The 13,353-nt window shown below is 43.4% G+C and overlaps 1 protein-coding gene across 3 annotated transcripts in view; it reads right to left on the bottom strand.

The window, feature by feature from the left end:
* LOC119185478 (uncharacterized) overlaps window positions 1-13,353 on the bottom strand; it is a 228,456-nt gene that overhangs the window by 170,724 nt on the left and 44,379 nt on the right. The gene's annotated exons all lie outside the window — the stretch shown is intronic.

Raw genomic sequence — 13,353 nt, forward strand, 5'->3', positions numbered from 1 at the left:
GGCAAAATAACTATCAATATGAATAGGATAGTTAAAATAGCGGAGGAGGTTTACAGAGATCTGTACAGTAGCCTCGACAGCCACGGCATTAATGCTATAAGAACTAGCAGTAACCAAGTTGACACCCCACCAGTAATGATACAAGATGTCAGAAAAGCCTCGGAAAGCATGCAAAGACACAAAGCTGCTAGTGAGAATAAGGTAACATCAGATCTGCTGAACGATGAAGGAGAGATTCTGTTAGATAAACTAGTCACCCTGTTTTCGAGGTGTCTGCTGACGGGAAGAGTACCAGAGCTTTGTAACATGCTAACATCATCTTAATACATAAAGAAGGAGATGACAAGGACTTGAAGAATTGCAGGCCGATCAGCTTGCTCTCCGTAGTGTACAAGCTATTTACAAAAGTAATTGCTAACAGAGATAGGAAACATTATAATTCAATCAACCAAAGGAACAAGAATTATTTCGAACAGGCTACTCAACAATTGACCACATCCATACTATCAATAAGGTAATAGATAAATGCTAAGAATATAACCAACCGCTATACATAGCCTTCATAGATTACGAGAAGACGTTTGATTCAGTATAAATATGAGCAGTCATGCAGACACTGCGGATTCAGGGCATCAATCAAGCATATATAAACATCCTGGAAGAAATCTACTGGAGATCAACCACTACCCTAGTGCTTCATAAAGAAAGAAACAAAATACCAATCAAAAAGGGTGTAAGGCAGGTGGATACAATCTCCCCAATGCTATTTACCGCTTGCTTACAGGAGGTTTTCAGGTACCTAGAATGCGAACAGTTAGGCATAGGAGTTAATGAAGAGTACCTTAGTAACCTGCACTTCGTCGATGATATTGCATTGCTGAGTAACTCAGGGGACAAATTGCAACTCGTGATTACGGAGTTAGACAACGATAGAAGAAAGGTTGGCCTTGAAATTAATCTGCAGAAAACGAAAGTAATGTACAACAACCTCAGAAGAGAGCAGCGCCCTTAGATAGATACTAGTCCTCTTGAAGTTTTGAATGTCTATGAAGACTATGTCTACTTAGGGCAGTCAATAACTGCGGAGCTCAACCACAGGATTGAAGTAACTAGAAGAATAAAAATGGGGTGGAGCACGTTTGGCGATCACTCTCAAATTATGACAGGTAGGTTGCCACGATTCTTCAAGAGGAAGGTGTACAACAGCCGTATCCTGCTGGTACTTACCTACGGAGAAAAACCAAGGAGACTTACAAAGAGGATTCAGCTTAAATTGAGGACGACGCAGCGAGCAATGGAAAGAAAAATGGTAGGTGTAACCTTCCTTAAGAGACAAGAAGAGAGCAGAGTGGATTAGGGAACAAACGGTGGTTAAGGATATAACAATTGAAATCAAGAAGAGGCATTAGACATGGGCCAGACATGTAGCATGTAGACAGGACAATTGCTGGTCATTAAAGGGGTCGTGAAATGGTCACTTCACAACGGCGATGCGGCGCCATCCACAGCCACATCCGCTAACTGTATCATCAGCCTGAGTGGACCTACATAGATGCTTTGCCTATAGAGGAACGCGGAACTCTATGGCATATCGAGAACACGCAAGAGGCGCTCATCGGCGTCTGCAATACGCTATACGCGTCCCACAGGACGCTGCTTAATTTGACATCGGAGTTCAAGTTAGCACCGATTGCTTATGACAAACACGCTGATTAGTGTTACAGTAGCACGAACTCGCAAGTACCGAAGAGTTCCACATTCCTCGATAGGTAAAGCATTAGTTATGATGACGTCACCTAGTGACTTTGCATAGTCGCTTTAGAGTGAGCATTTCATGACTCCTTTAAGGTTAATTACCTCGAATCCCAGAGAAGAAGGGGGTGACAGAAGGTTAGGTGGGCAGATGAGTATAAGAAGTTTGCGGGTATAAATTGGCAGCAGCAAGCACAAGACCGAGTTATCTGGCGGAACACGGGAGATGCCTTTGTCCTGTAGTGTATGTAGTCAGGCTGATGATGAGGATGAAGATAGAATTACCTATCAGAAACATGCTGCAGTTACTATACTTTTATTCGTGATTGGAACCAAAAAAATGCATCTTCTTCTTTTTCTTTTTGGGGTTTTGTCCCGAAACCACTATATGATTATGAGAGACGCTGTCGTGGAGGGCTCCGGAAATTTAGACCACCTGGGGTTCTTTAACGTGCACCCCCCAAAAAATGCAGTAAAAAATAATTTCCTTCAGTTCAGCCTGTCAGAAGATTCGGGCTGTGATTCTTGCTTGTACGCAAAAAAAAACATGCGCATGCTGGAACCCCACGTGCTTTGCTGTCTGCCACGTTGTCCACCGAAAAATACTCTCTTTCGGTTCAGCCAGAATATTCTGGCGGTGATTCTTGCTCGTACACGATGAACAATTGGCAGATTCCAAGTATTGATGATATGCGAAGCACGGAAGAGAAATGTTCATATGTCATTTTAAAATCAGCACAACGTGACGAAGTGGAGGTAAACGGTCCCGTACATGAATTCCATGTCATGATTATCCTGTTTCGATGTGTCGCTTACCTTTATCTTCTAATCACGTCTCGTGATACCAAATTTAGTATATGTGGAGATAGCGAAACAACCACGAGCACGCTATGAGCGCGGTATATTGCCATGTGCTTGCTTGACACGAAATGTCAAAATGATCATCTTTCCACCAGTCATACACTTTTGTCATTCATTGACGTCATTTAAAACCAAATATGGTATGTGGAGCTAACAAAACAGCCGCGAGCGCATTTTCAAGGGCCCAATACACTTCAATGTAGAGTTGTCGTGCGCGCACGCTGGTCAAACGCGTTAGCAAAACGCGAGCACTCTATAATCTGACGCCAGGCGTGACCGGCGCGACCAGCGTCCGTCGGTGGAATCCGACGGACACCAGCGCGAAATTCAAGCCAATGCGTTAACTAGACAAAACTTCGTCTCCCTCTTTTCGTTAAGGAGGGATGCTGAACGCGCTAAAGCGCCCATGTGTCAAAGCAACGCAGCTCGGCGCGCGCCTGCGAGTATGCACAGTAAACCAATTCTGACCCACAAGAGTGTCAAAAAGGCTGCCGACTCCCTAAGCACACCCTTGAGCGCCCTATTCGCGCCTCAGCACCCAACAAGCGGAACCAAAAGGGTGCACACATCAAAAGTGTGGAAAGTAGGGTGCAAAAAGGCTGCAACAACTAATGCGTGCTGATGAGCACCCATTAGGGTGCACAGTCACCGACAAAACTTTGTGAGCATCATGGTCATAGAGCATAACCAACAGCTTTTAGAGGTCTATTGGTTAGACACCATGGTCTCTTTAGTAGCGACACCGCAGTAACGGATATCTGAATATCGGTAGGGCCCTGCTGAATGTAAGTTCTGCACTTGTTCTGGCATTCTTGCTTCCTTTTTCGCGTCGCCTCACGGCCGGCGCTGACCAAGCTATGCGCTACAAGCTCACTAGCCAATGGCGGAGTACGCATCTTGTAGAGCTACAAAAGGATTGTGACTTACACATAAAGAGCTCTCGGCCTCGTTTGCGCCTAACATTGCAAACAAAACTTTGTCCGGGACAGTTTATAAAAATCATACATTTGTTAGTAAAAAGAAATACAAACCAACAAGACCATGGTAGAGAAAATAGTTTTTATGTTGTACAAATATTTGTTAATCTTATATTGTATAAGTTAACACTTGTTACCAATTTTTATGGTGTGCTATGGACTTTGACATTCTATTATTATAACACAAAGGAAACGTTTTCTGCTTTTGTTCATAGAAATATTCTTCAAGGCAAGTTAAAATGAGCCTTGACAAAATTTCCTAAAAACAGTTCACTAAAGAGAGCCTGAATAATGTTTGCCAACCAGCACGCTAATATTGTTGTGAGAAATTTGGCTTGCTGCCTGTAATTTGCACTATCTACAACCATTTTAACACTGTTTTTAACAGCCAGCTTATCGGTAACAGCCAGGTGTCGATATGAAATACACATGCAAGCCAACGTTTTAAGCTTCGTGCGCTTTTTGACATTTCTAATTTCGCGCGAATACGCGTTATGTTTTTTTTCTTTTTCAAAGTTAAGAAATATCTTGTGCAATACACACTACCATATCTTCTATTTTCACTACTTTTTATAATATTTTTAGTCAGAAACAATCTATTTACTCCTCATATAAAAGAATTTGTGCGCAAATGCGGATCAGTGGTGTCAGGAGGACAGAAATGGCGGAACCTTCCTGGAGACCAGAACGGCCGTGTGCAAAACGTTTAAAGTCAATTTTTTTATGTTGTTCAAAGAGTGCTTGCGCTGTCTTTCGTGTTCTGTTGGTGCTGCTTATACGAAGATGCACTACATTCAAGAGAGGACCGGCTGCTTCGTATCGTCGAGCGCTCGCCAAATTAAAAAGGGAGGTGGATATTTCTGCTGTCCAAGCTTTCTTTTTTGCTTTTCCCGCCAAGGTGGCGGCGTGCCTGATCCAGGCTGCTGTGCTTCCGCTCGCGTCGTTGGCTCCTCCCACGGTTAACACCGGGAACGCAATAGTATAACGTTGTGAACTAAGGTTTTCCTAGCTAGTAGATGATAAGTGAGTTTTTATTAACGTAGCAAGCCTGTTGACGTGTCTAATTTCATTAGGCTCAAGTCTAAGCTCAGGAACGTTACGCGCGGACGAACTTTTTCCGTGGGGAGGGGAGTTAAAGCAATGTGCCTGGGTGGCTGTGATTCGGCGGGCGACGCTCTGCACGCTAAGAATCACCATATTTTTGCAATGCCGTCAGACGCTGTTCGACGACAGCACCTGTAAGCCGTAAGCGTCGTCTGTGTGTCGCGTGCGTTGGAGTATTTCGGTGATTCGCGTTGAATTAGATCTTTTCGTATTTAATTTAGAAAAATGGAGAAGAATGACGTAGTATCCGCGTTTGTATTTACGCGGCCTTGTTCGTTTTCTATGCCAAGAAGTATCTGAAGAAAGTTTCATATGTTACGCGCCCTCTTTTCAACAGCTACATGATCATTTATTGTGTGTGACTACTATAAGGTAATTGTGCTTTCCTGTATGACCAAATATGTTTGCATCCACCGGGCACGTATAACATTAAATTAGAATGATATTCAGCTTAATTAAGTGTGCGTAAACTTGACACAGTGTGCTGTAGGTGCGCTTCTCAAAGCGTGCAATTACGCCGGGGTCAATACATTTTGTCTATGAGTGGCTGAATAGCCGTACCTTAGCTGTGCAAGCGCTAGGTTGAGCAGTTGTTCACTCGTTCGAGCGCGATTTTGGTGGTACTGCTTGTTCCCCCCTATGACTATGGCTAACATGGAAGAATTTTGATACCTTGATAGTGAAAAAATGATACCTAGATAGTGAAAAAGGCTACCAGCTATCTTCAATGCGTTTACTTTAAATGTTGTTAGCATTATAAATGACTAGTAGCCTGTGTCTCTATTTCAATGACATGTTGGTAAAATTTGATGCCATTCTTTTTGCATAATCCTTGAATTTTTTTGCGATATAGCCCACCAAGAATACCAAGTTACAATTAACATGTCATTGTGCGGTTCATGAAATAGGGAAGAGGAATAGCGCTGTGCATCAAAAGTTAATTTTTGGCCGATGTCAATGGACTTCCGTGTGTTAAGCCCTGCGTTGAGTGTCTAGTAGTACGACTTGAGGGTTTTGTTTTGCAGCATTTAGCATGCCTCCATTAGGTCATAAAAGTAGGATTTGTTTGAGTTTCTGGAAACTAGGTAACTTGATTTTTCGGTCATAGATCCACAGACGATTTTTCGCTCACAATCAACGGGGCAGACGCCGGTGGTGGGTTTTTTGTGACACGAGCTCTTCAACGCTGTCATAATAAAAAGCTGACATCGGCAGCATTGACCGAATGAATGCAAAAATAAAGTTAAGTGTCCCAGCAGGAATCAAAACCTTCTATTCGGCTTGGCAATTAAGTATTCTACCACAAAGCCGTGCCCGGCCTCGGTTATACTCTTACAAATAGTCTCCAATGTTTGTGTAACATCAACTGTCATTGCAGTACTGGCTATTAAATTTTATAACTATTACATATGCACTCCTATGATGCAGCCGTGAGGTCGAATCAAAGTTTATTGTAGTCAGGCACCATCCTGTGAGGTATTTGTGTAGCAGTGTTCAGGGCTACTATCCTCGCGAGTCCCAGCGCAAACATCAATGCTTCATACCAGCCTACCACTTCTAGTGTGGCTAATATCCATGTTTCTGCTGGCATCGTTACGAAACTGCAAATAACTGCTAATGTTGTCATGGGTGTAACATCTCCCCATAAGAAATGAAACATACGAAGCTGTTTACCGTATGTGTGTGCGGGAATTTGTACATATATAGAGCTCCACTTCATAAAATCGCTCAATAAAAAATAAATCACATTCACCTTGCATCCGCGTGTTTCACGTAACATCAATTCCTAAAGTATGGGGGATCTGCCGAATTTTCAGCATCAAATTTGTAGCCTGAATGCTACCATAAACAATTATTTATTGAACATAAACACATAGACTGCAACATTCTATGTTTTAGGTAATAAGAAGACTGAATATATTCATGACTACAGCATACCTAAAAGGCAAATACTAGTACTACATACATGACACACTATAGTAGAGCCAGACTAGAATATTGCTTATTGGCACTTTACAATTCTTTAAAAACCCTAAATAACTTCATTGCCTTATTCGGTTTGTTCAAATCGGATGTGAACAATTACTTGATGAACAGCTTTTTTACTCAAACCTAACTCATATTTCACGTGTTCATCATGCTGAATCATTGCCCAGATGTTTCTCGTATATATATTTCCTTTCTACTATGCTGTTTGTTTTTGTATGTGAAATCTACTGTATGTGCTACCCTCTGTAGGCCCCCAGGTACTGTCAAGTTGTTTACACAGCTTTTTGCCTGGGGTACCCCCAACAGGCATGTTTCCCGTTGAAAACAAAGCAGATTTTGATGCTGACTTCTACTCACACAGAACTAAGAACACTCCAGCATGACAAAGCATATTGTATCTTGGACAGTCTGTCTTGTGAAACTCTTGGTGATTACTTCTATCCTTATTTTAGGCTTCTGGGTGCGGATATGCTGTAGAGAAGGAATGCCCTGACCACACTTCTGTCAAAGGAACAAAAGTCGCCTGGGCAGCTGAATATGGATTGTGCAAGTGTTTGAATGATCACAATATATTAATCCATCACAGTTTGTGATTTTGTAACGCACAAGTTTAGAAACACACACACATATATAAAGGGAGAGCTGTATATAAGCCTTGAGCAAGTTCATAGTCAAGGCTTTCAGCACGATGACCAAAGCATGTTTTATAAGTCCACATGTTTTAACACAGACCTACTTTCCTATCCATTTTCTTTTTCTTCTGTGTGGGCACTTGCAACACTCTCAATAAGTGCCTTTGGACTGCTGATGCCTCTAACTTATATTTTGTTGTTCTAAATAATTTATCTGTTACCTACTATGCAAAGGAGGGAAAGTCAGAACGTTCAAAGGTAAAAAAGTAGTCTCGTCACAAAAAAATATGTCGACTCATAAGAAAAAGATTAGAAAAACAGAAGAGTGATCCTCACTCACACAGATCTCACCATCACAATCGATGCCGTAGTTCATGCTCATGTTTACTATTGTCAGTCTTTTTGGGTTGTATGCTATGTAAATAAAATAGTGACTATTTGCATCATGTTAATTTCTTTGTCATATACTTTTTGGGGGCTTAATACCTTGCATTCTCACATACATAAAAGCTCACTTCTGCTGCACATAATTTGTGGTAACGTTCTGTATTTAGAGCATATTATCTGTGTGTCTTTTAAAGTGAGTATTCGGCTTCTCAAATAATCACCAGTATTCGAAACTTATGAATTTTTAATTTGCTGGCATACACGTCTGTATGGTGACCAAGCATCCATAAATTGGGCATGCATGTGTGCAGGAAGGGGCCTTGAATAGATTACACTCAGTCTGGACCGAAAATGGGTAGCACAGGCCATATACGCACTCTCGGATCAATTTCATGATTATTGAAACACACATATTTATTCAATATATCTTGTTTAAGGTATATGTTTACATATTGTCTACTTCCACCTTGAACATTGCACTATGCATCCGCCACTCTGTTGAGCGCTTCTCGAGGGCACTTTGGTAACTAGTACACAAACGTACAGACAGCTGTAAGTGGGGCCTCCACTTTGTTGGCTGCTGGAGAAAGGCGGCTTCACCAAATCACACTTCGTTTGCGGTGAAGCTATCTTTGCTCTTGCAACACTACAAGCTTATCTAAAATTTGGCACTGTTCTTAAGAAGTGCAATAAGTGCGGCTTGTTCTATCCAGAGCAGCAAAAAACAAAAACACGAGGAGCAGCAGCTGGACAGGGTAAGGCACAATTGTAGCACTTCACGATAACAGTGCCGGATTGCCTATTTGCCTACGTATAGGAAAAGCAAAACACTGCAGCCAACTTGCCAGTCGCTTCACTGTAGCGCTTTTAAAAACACAATGATGCAAAAGCCCCACCTAGAGCTGTCATTGTGTATTGGTGCTAGTTTTGTAAGCGCCTGCGGAAGGCACTCTGTGGAGGGCCGGCCGCGTGCATGGTGCACGTGTTCAGGGTGGAATGGACGACATAGTACTTGTGTTCAAGTACTAACAAACAGTATGTGGGCTGTCACTCAGCATGGTCTACAGAGTATACAGCAATCTGCATTTTTAGCTATCTCCAGCGTCAATCCTAGATTTGGTTCACTGGAACGTCGCTGTGGAGCGCCCTTCCAACACCCATTTGAAAGGGGGTTATGACATCACAGCACTTTTTATAAAGGGTGCTTTAATTACATCCTATGAATTTTTTGCTCTGCACCCTTTTCTTAAGGGTGCTGAACTCTGCACCCTTTTTCAGCACCCTTTTTGAACACCCAATAGGAAGCAAAGGGTGCTCGTCGGGCGACAAGCTCATTTACATCCTTTAGGGTCAGAATCGGCTTTGTGTGTATGGCAGGACCGTCAACTGGCGTCACAACGCCGGCGAGCACGCGCACCGCGTCAGTTAGAAATGTATAGGCGCCTTGACTGTGGCGTGTAGCCATGTTCTCATATGACACACATCTCATTATTATCACGTTTGCACCAGTCACATACCTTCGCCATACATTTACATCACGTTATGCCAAATTTGGCATGTGTGAAGCTGGTGAAACAGCCTACGAGCACATCATGAGTGTGGCATGTAATCATGTTCTTACATGACACGTATGTCGTGATTATTATGTTTCTAAGTGTCATTTTCCGATTTCGTTTATTCGCGTTTCGTAATACGAAGTTTTGTACATGTGAAGCTAGCGAAACGGCCGGGAGCTCGTCATGAGCGTAGCATGTAGTCATGGTGTTATATGACACGCATATCATGTTTATCGTGTTTGCACTGATATTTTACTTTCGCGATCCATTCACGTCCCATAATTCCAAATTTGGTATAAGTGAAGCTGGTGAAAAGGTCGCCAGCGCATCCTTAGCGTGGCATGCAGTCATGTTGTTACATGACACGCATCTCATTATTATCATGTTTGCCACAGTCACAAACCTTGGTCATCTATTCACGTCCAATAATACAAATATGGTATAAGTGAAGCTAGCGAAACCACCGCCAGCGCATCATGAGCGTGGCATGTGTCATGTTTTTACATGACGGGCATGTAATAATTTTCATGTTAGGGTTTGTCGCTTGTTTTCACCATGCAATAATGTCATGCCATGCCTGTTTTGCAACATGCTATGTAAACGAAACCACCGCAAGAGCTTCAGGACCATGAAAAGTAAATTATGTAACTCATGACATCCATTTGACTATTCTCTTGTTATTACTGCTGAAATATGTTTTTCACACAGTCATGCATTGGCATACCAAATTTGGTATTGATACCCATATCGAAACGGCCACGAGAGCTAAATGTCGTAGGCTGCTAGATAGATAGATAGATAGATAGATAGATAGATAGATAGATAGATAGATAGATAGATACGCTCAAACTCGCTGAAGTTCGCTAAGAAATCCCGCCTACACCTTTAAGGAAGTCACACAATTTTATCAATCCGGCCATAACGTCTATCCGAAACCCTGTAAGGGCCTCACGAAGGCGAAGGAGCGAATCCTCCTTCGCCTTTATACTAAAACTCTATTGTGCCCGGCAATAATAAAACACTTTGACCCCGCTTGCACGGGGAAGTGCGCGCATTGTGAGGAAAATTCCTCTGACATTTTCCACATGGTGTGGGCATGCCGAAAAACCCCAAACCTTACCCCACTAGCCAACCCTTCGCGGGAGGACTGGGAGGCAGCCCTGCTCGGCTGCTCTGACCTGACGGCCCAACGACCCCTGGTCGAGCGTGCCCGGGCCGCGGCCAACGCCAATGGGCTCCCGTAAGAGGGAGCTCACCTAGTGTTTGTACGGGGCGGCCCCTTAAGGACCGTTCCCACCCTCCCTGTAAATAGCATCTGTAAATAAATGTTTTTCAGAAGCAACAGCCAGAATCCGCGCCCTCTCGCGGTAGCCGGGCGCGCAAGGCGATACTCGTTCATTTAGCTGGCGGGTGCGGCGATTCGGACAGCCGGAGAGAAACACGCCGAGCGCCCGCAATCTCAGAGGCCATGGCACAGCACCATCTTGTGAACATTGTGAGGACTAAGGGGTGCCTACTAGAACGGAGTGTGGAGGTGGTACTGAGTCGCAGCTTATGAAGCTTTGCCCTTAAAAGATTATACGAACTACACGTATTATTACTGCAAACGCATCGAAACTATATTTTACTCCTAACGTGTTACCAGTTATAAACTCAAATGTGTAGTTCTCACACTCTTTGTATTAACCACGAAAGCAGATGCAATCGTTAATTCTGCGTGTACCATGCTTTCGCATACTGCAATTACATTGTCCAGCAAAGTACGATGCACTCTGGCGTTGCAAATGGCACTTTTGGTGTGATGAAAGGCACTTCTGCTGTTCTAAATACCGTGTTTTTTTTAAACTACGTTAACGGAGTGGAGTATGTTAGCTGCAAGCTAATCAATGTGGAGTTCTTTAGATAAACATTGAATGGTTTGTGGGGATTCAAGCACCCTATGTGCTTCCAGTGGTTAAGTAGGAATTCATGGGCGTGCAATGTGCGAATGTTTTATGTCCGCACAAAGGACAGAACAAACAACTTTCATCTTTCATTTGATAAATCCTCTACAAATAAACATTCACCCGAATATACTTGTTACACTGTAAATGTCGTCGAAAGATGATAAACTCGTGTCAGGAGAGAGTGAACAAAACGTTTATTTGATGTTCTGTGCAAGAAAATCGATGAACAATATTCTTAAGGCGCTGCGTTCGAGTGCCTCGAGCGTGTAGCGGAGACGAACGAGCGCCATCAGGCAGTTATGTTCGAAAACGAAGGCGTGCGTAACCGCGGAGAAAGATGCGCGCCAGTCTCGGAGCTGATAAGGTGTAGAATGCAAAGCGACGGGGGTCCACCACCGTGTCGTCATAGCAAAGCATTAGAAACAACTTCTTTAGCATCGCGTTGCACAGTAAGCGCAGCGCAATAAATGCTACAATCCTTAGAGTTACTTGTGTGTGCCTCTTCTAGTAAAAACGTTGGCATACAAAACATAGACGTGTTGTTCTGACGCCTCAGATATGCGCAATATTTGCTTTTTAATTGGCAATCGCACAACTATGAACGCTAAACCTTGAGCAATATTGGTGGGCACTGCGGATGGGGTTGGCCGTTTGGTGCCGTTAGAGGTATCTTTAGGGCAGACAAACAGACAATTGTACAGACAGACAGCCCCAAAATTTTTAAGTCGAAGGTCCCCAAGAAAGACTATCGTCTTTAATATGTGCACACAATGTGAATGCTTGATTGCACCATTTGCAATAGTGGTTGCTTATGATCCTGCCATATCAAGGCATATGGTGCCTTCTGGTGAATGACGGATGCTGCGTATGGTGGACGCTGAAGAGAAGCGGAGCACAAAACAGCTCTACAGCGTGAGAATCATCATGTGTGGCTGTCACAAATATCTGTATTGAAAATATTTTGGGCCAAGCATTAGTAAAAAATCACTCCACATGAACGGAGACCATGATGATGAGTGGGGCGAAGCGCCGTCTGTCCATTCGCGCTTTCGCCCGTCCGTGCATCCATGTGTGCCACCTACATGCGTCCATCCGTACGGCTGCGTGCCCGTTCACCCGTTCATCCATGCGTCCGTCCGTGCATATGTCTGTCTCTCCATCCACGCGTCTGTCTATCCGTCCGTACATCCAGTGAACTCTCGAACTACTGCCATTTCCAATCTTTTCATCATGTATCCACTAAATATAAGTGCCGACATCCAGCGGACATTCGAAGGACTAAACGAGAGGTGGCTCGGCCAGACTAGAGGAGTGGCACGCATGCACTATCTTATGGACTGCGCTTCCTGTTTAGTTCCCACCTTTTACCACTGTAAATGCTGTCAATGAGACCCAACTCTCGCTAGACCTTGCTAAGTCCGAGGAAGTTACGCCCAGGAAATTTAATGTGGCAATTTTTTTCGGACAGATAGTGCTGAAAGTCTTACTTTTGTTACTTTTGTTACTGAATTTTTTAGCTGGTATCAAATTTAAGGCATTTTTATTGTAGATGAAGTAACTGACACTCACCGATGTAGGTTACTCCAACAAAAAAAAACTATCATTTTATTTATGAATATTGTGGGCAGGTTTCCCTCTAAATTCAAAAAAGTGAGCGCGTGCCGCTCGTCTTGTCCAGCCGTGGAGGTGGCTACCTACTACTACTACTACTACTACTACTACTACTACTACTACTACTACTACTACTACTACTACTACTGCTACTACTACATACATCGTTGACTCACCACCCATGGCATAAGGAGCTTTGCCCCTGAAAAAAGTCCGCGCAAACAAAGAATGCCATACACCATTTCGAAACGAACGCAGCACCTTTTAATCCTGAGGCCAGTGCTTCAACCCTTAACCAATCTAAGACATGCTTTTCGTCCCGTTTCGTTCGGCAGCAACGCTAGTTTTAGATGCGAAGAAGCTCGTTGAGTAACCTGTGTAAAACTATACCATGAGTCTGCACAAACCCCCTAGCCGCAGGTGTTGGATTGGTGCCTAGTTGGTCAAGTCGCAGCTGCGCATTTACGCCACTTTTTTCCTCCCGCATCAGCAGCTGCTTACTCCTCCACCCGCTAACAACGCACTTGTCTCTCGCTAC

This window comes from Rhipicephalus microplus, chromosome 7 (genome assembly GCF_043290135.1).
Source record: "Rhipicephalus microplus isolate Deutch F79 chromosome 7, USDA_Rmic, whole genome shotgun sequence".
Lineage (NCBI taxonomy): Eukaryota > Metazoa > Arthropoda > Arachnida > Ixodida > Ixodidae > Rhipicephalus > Rhipicephalus microplus.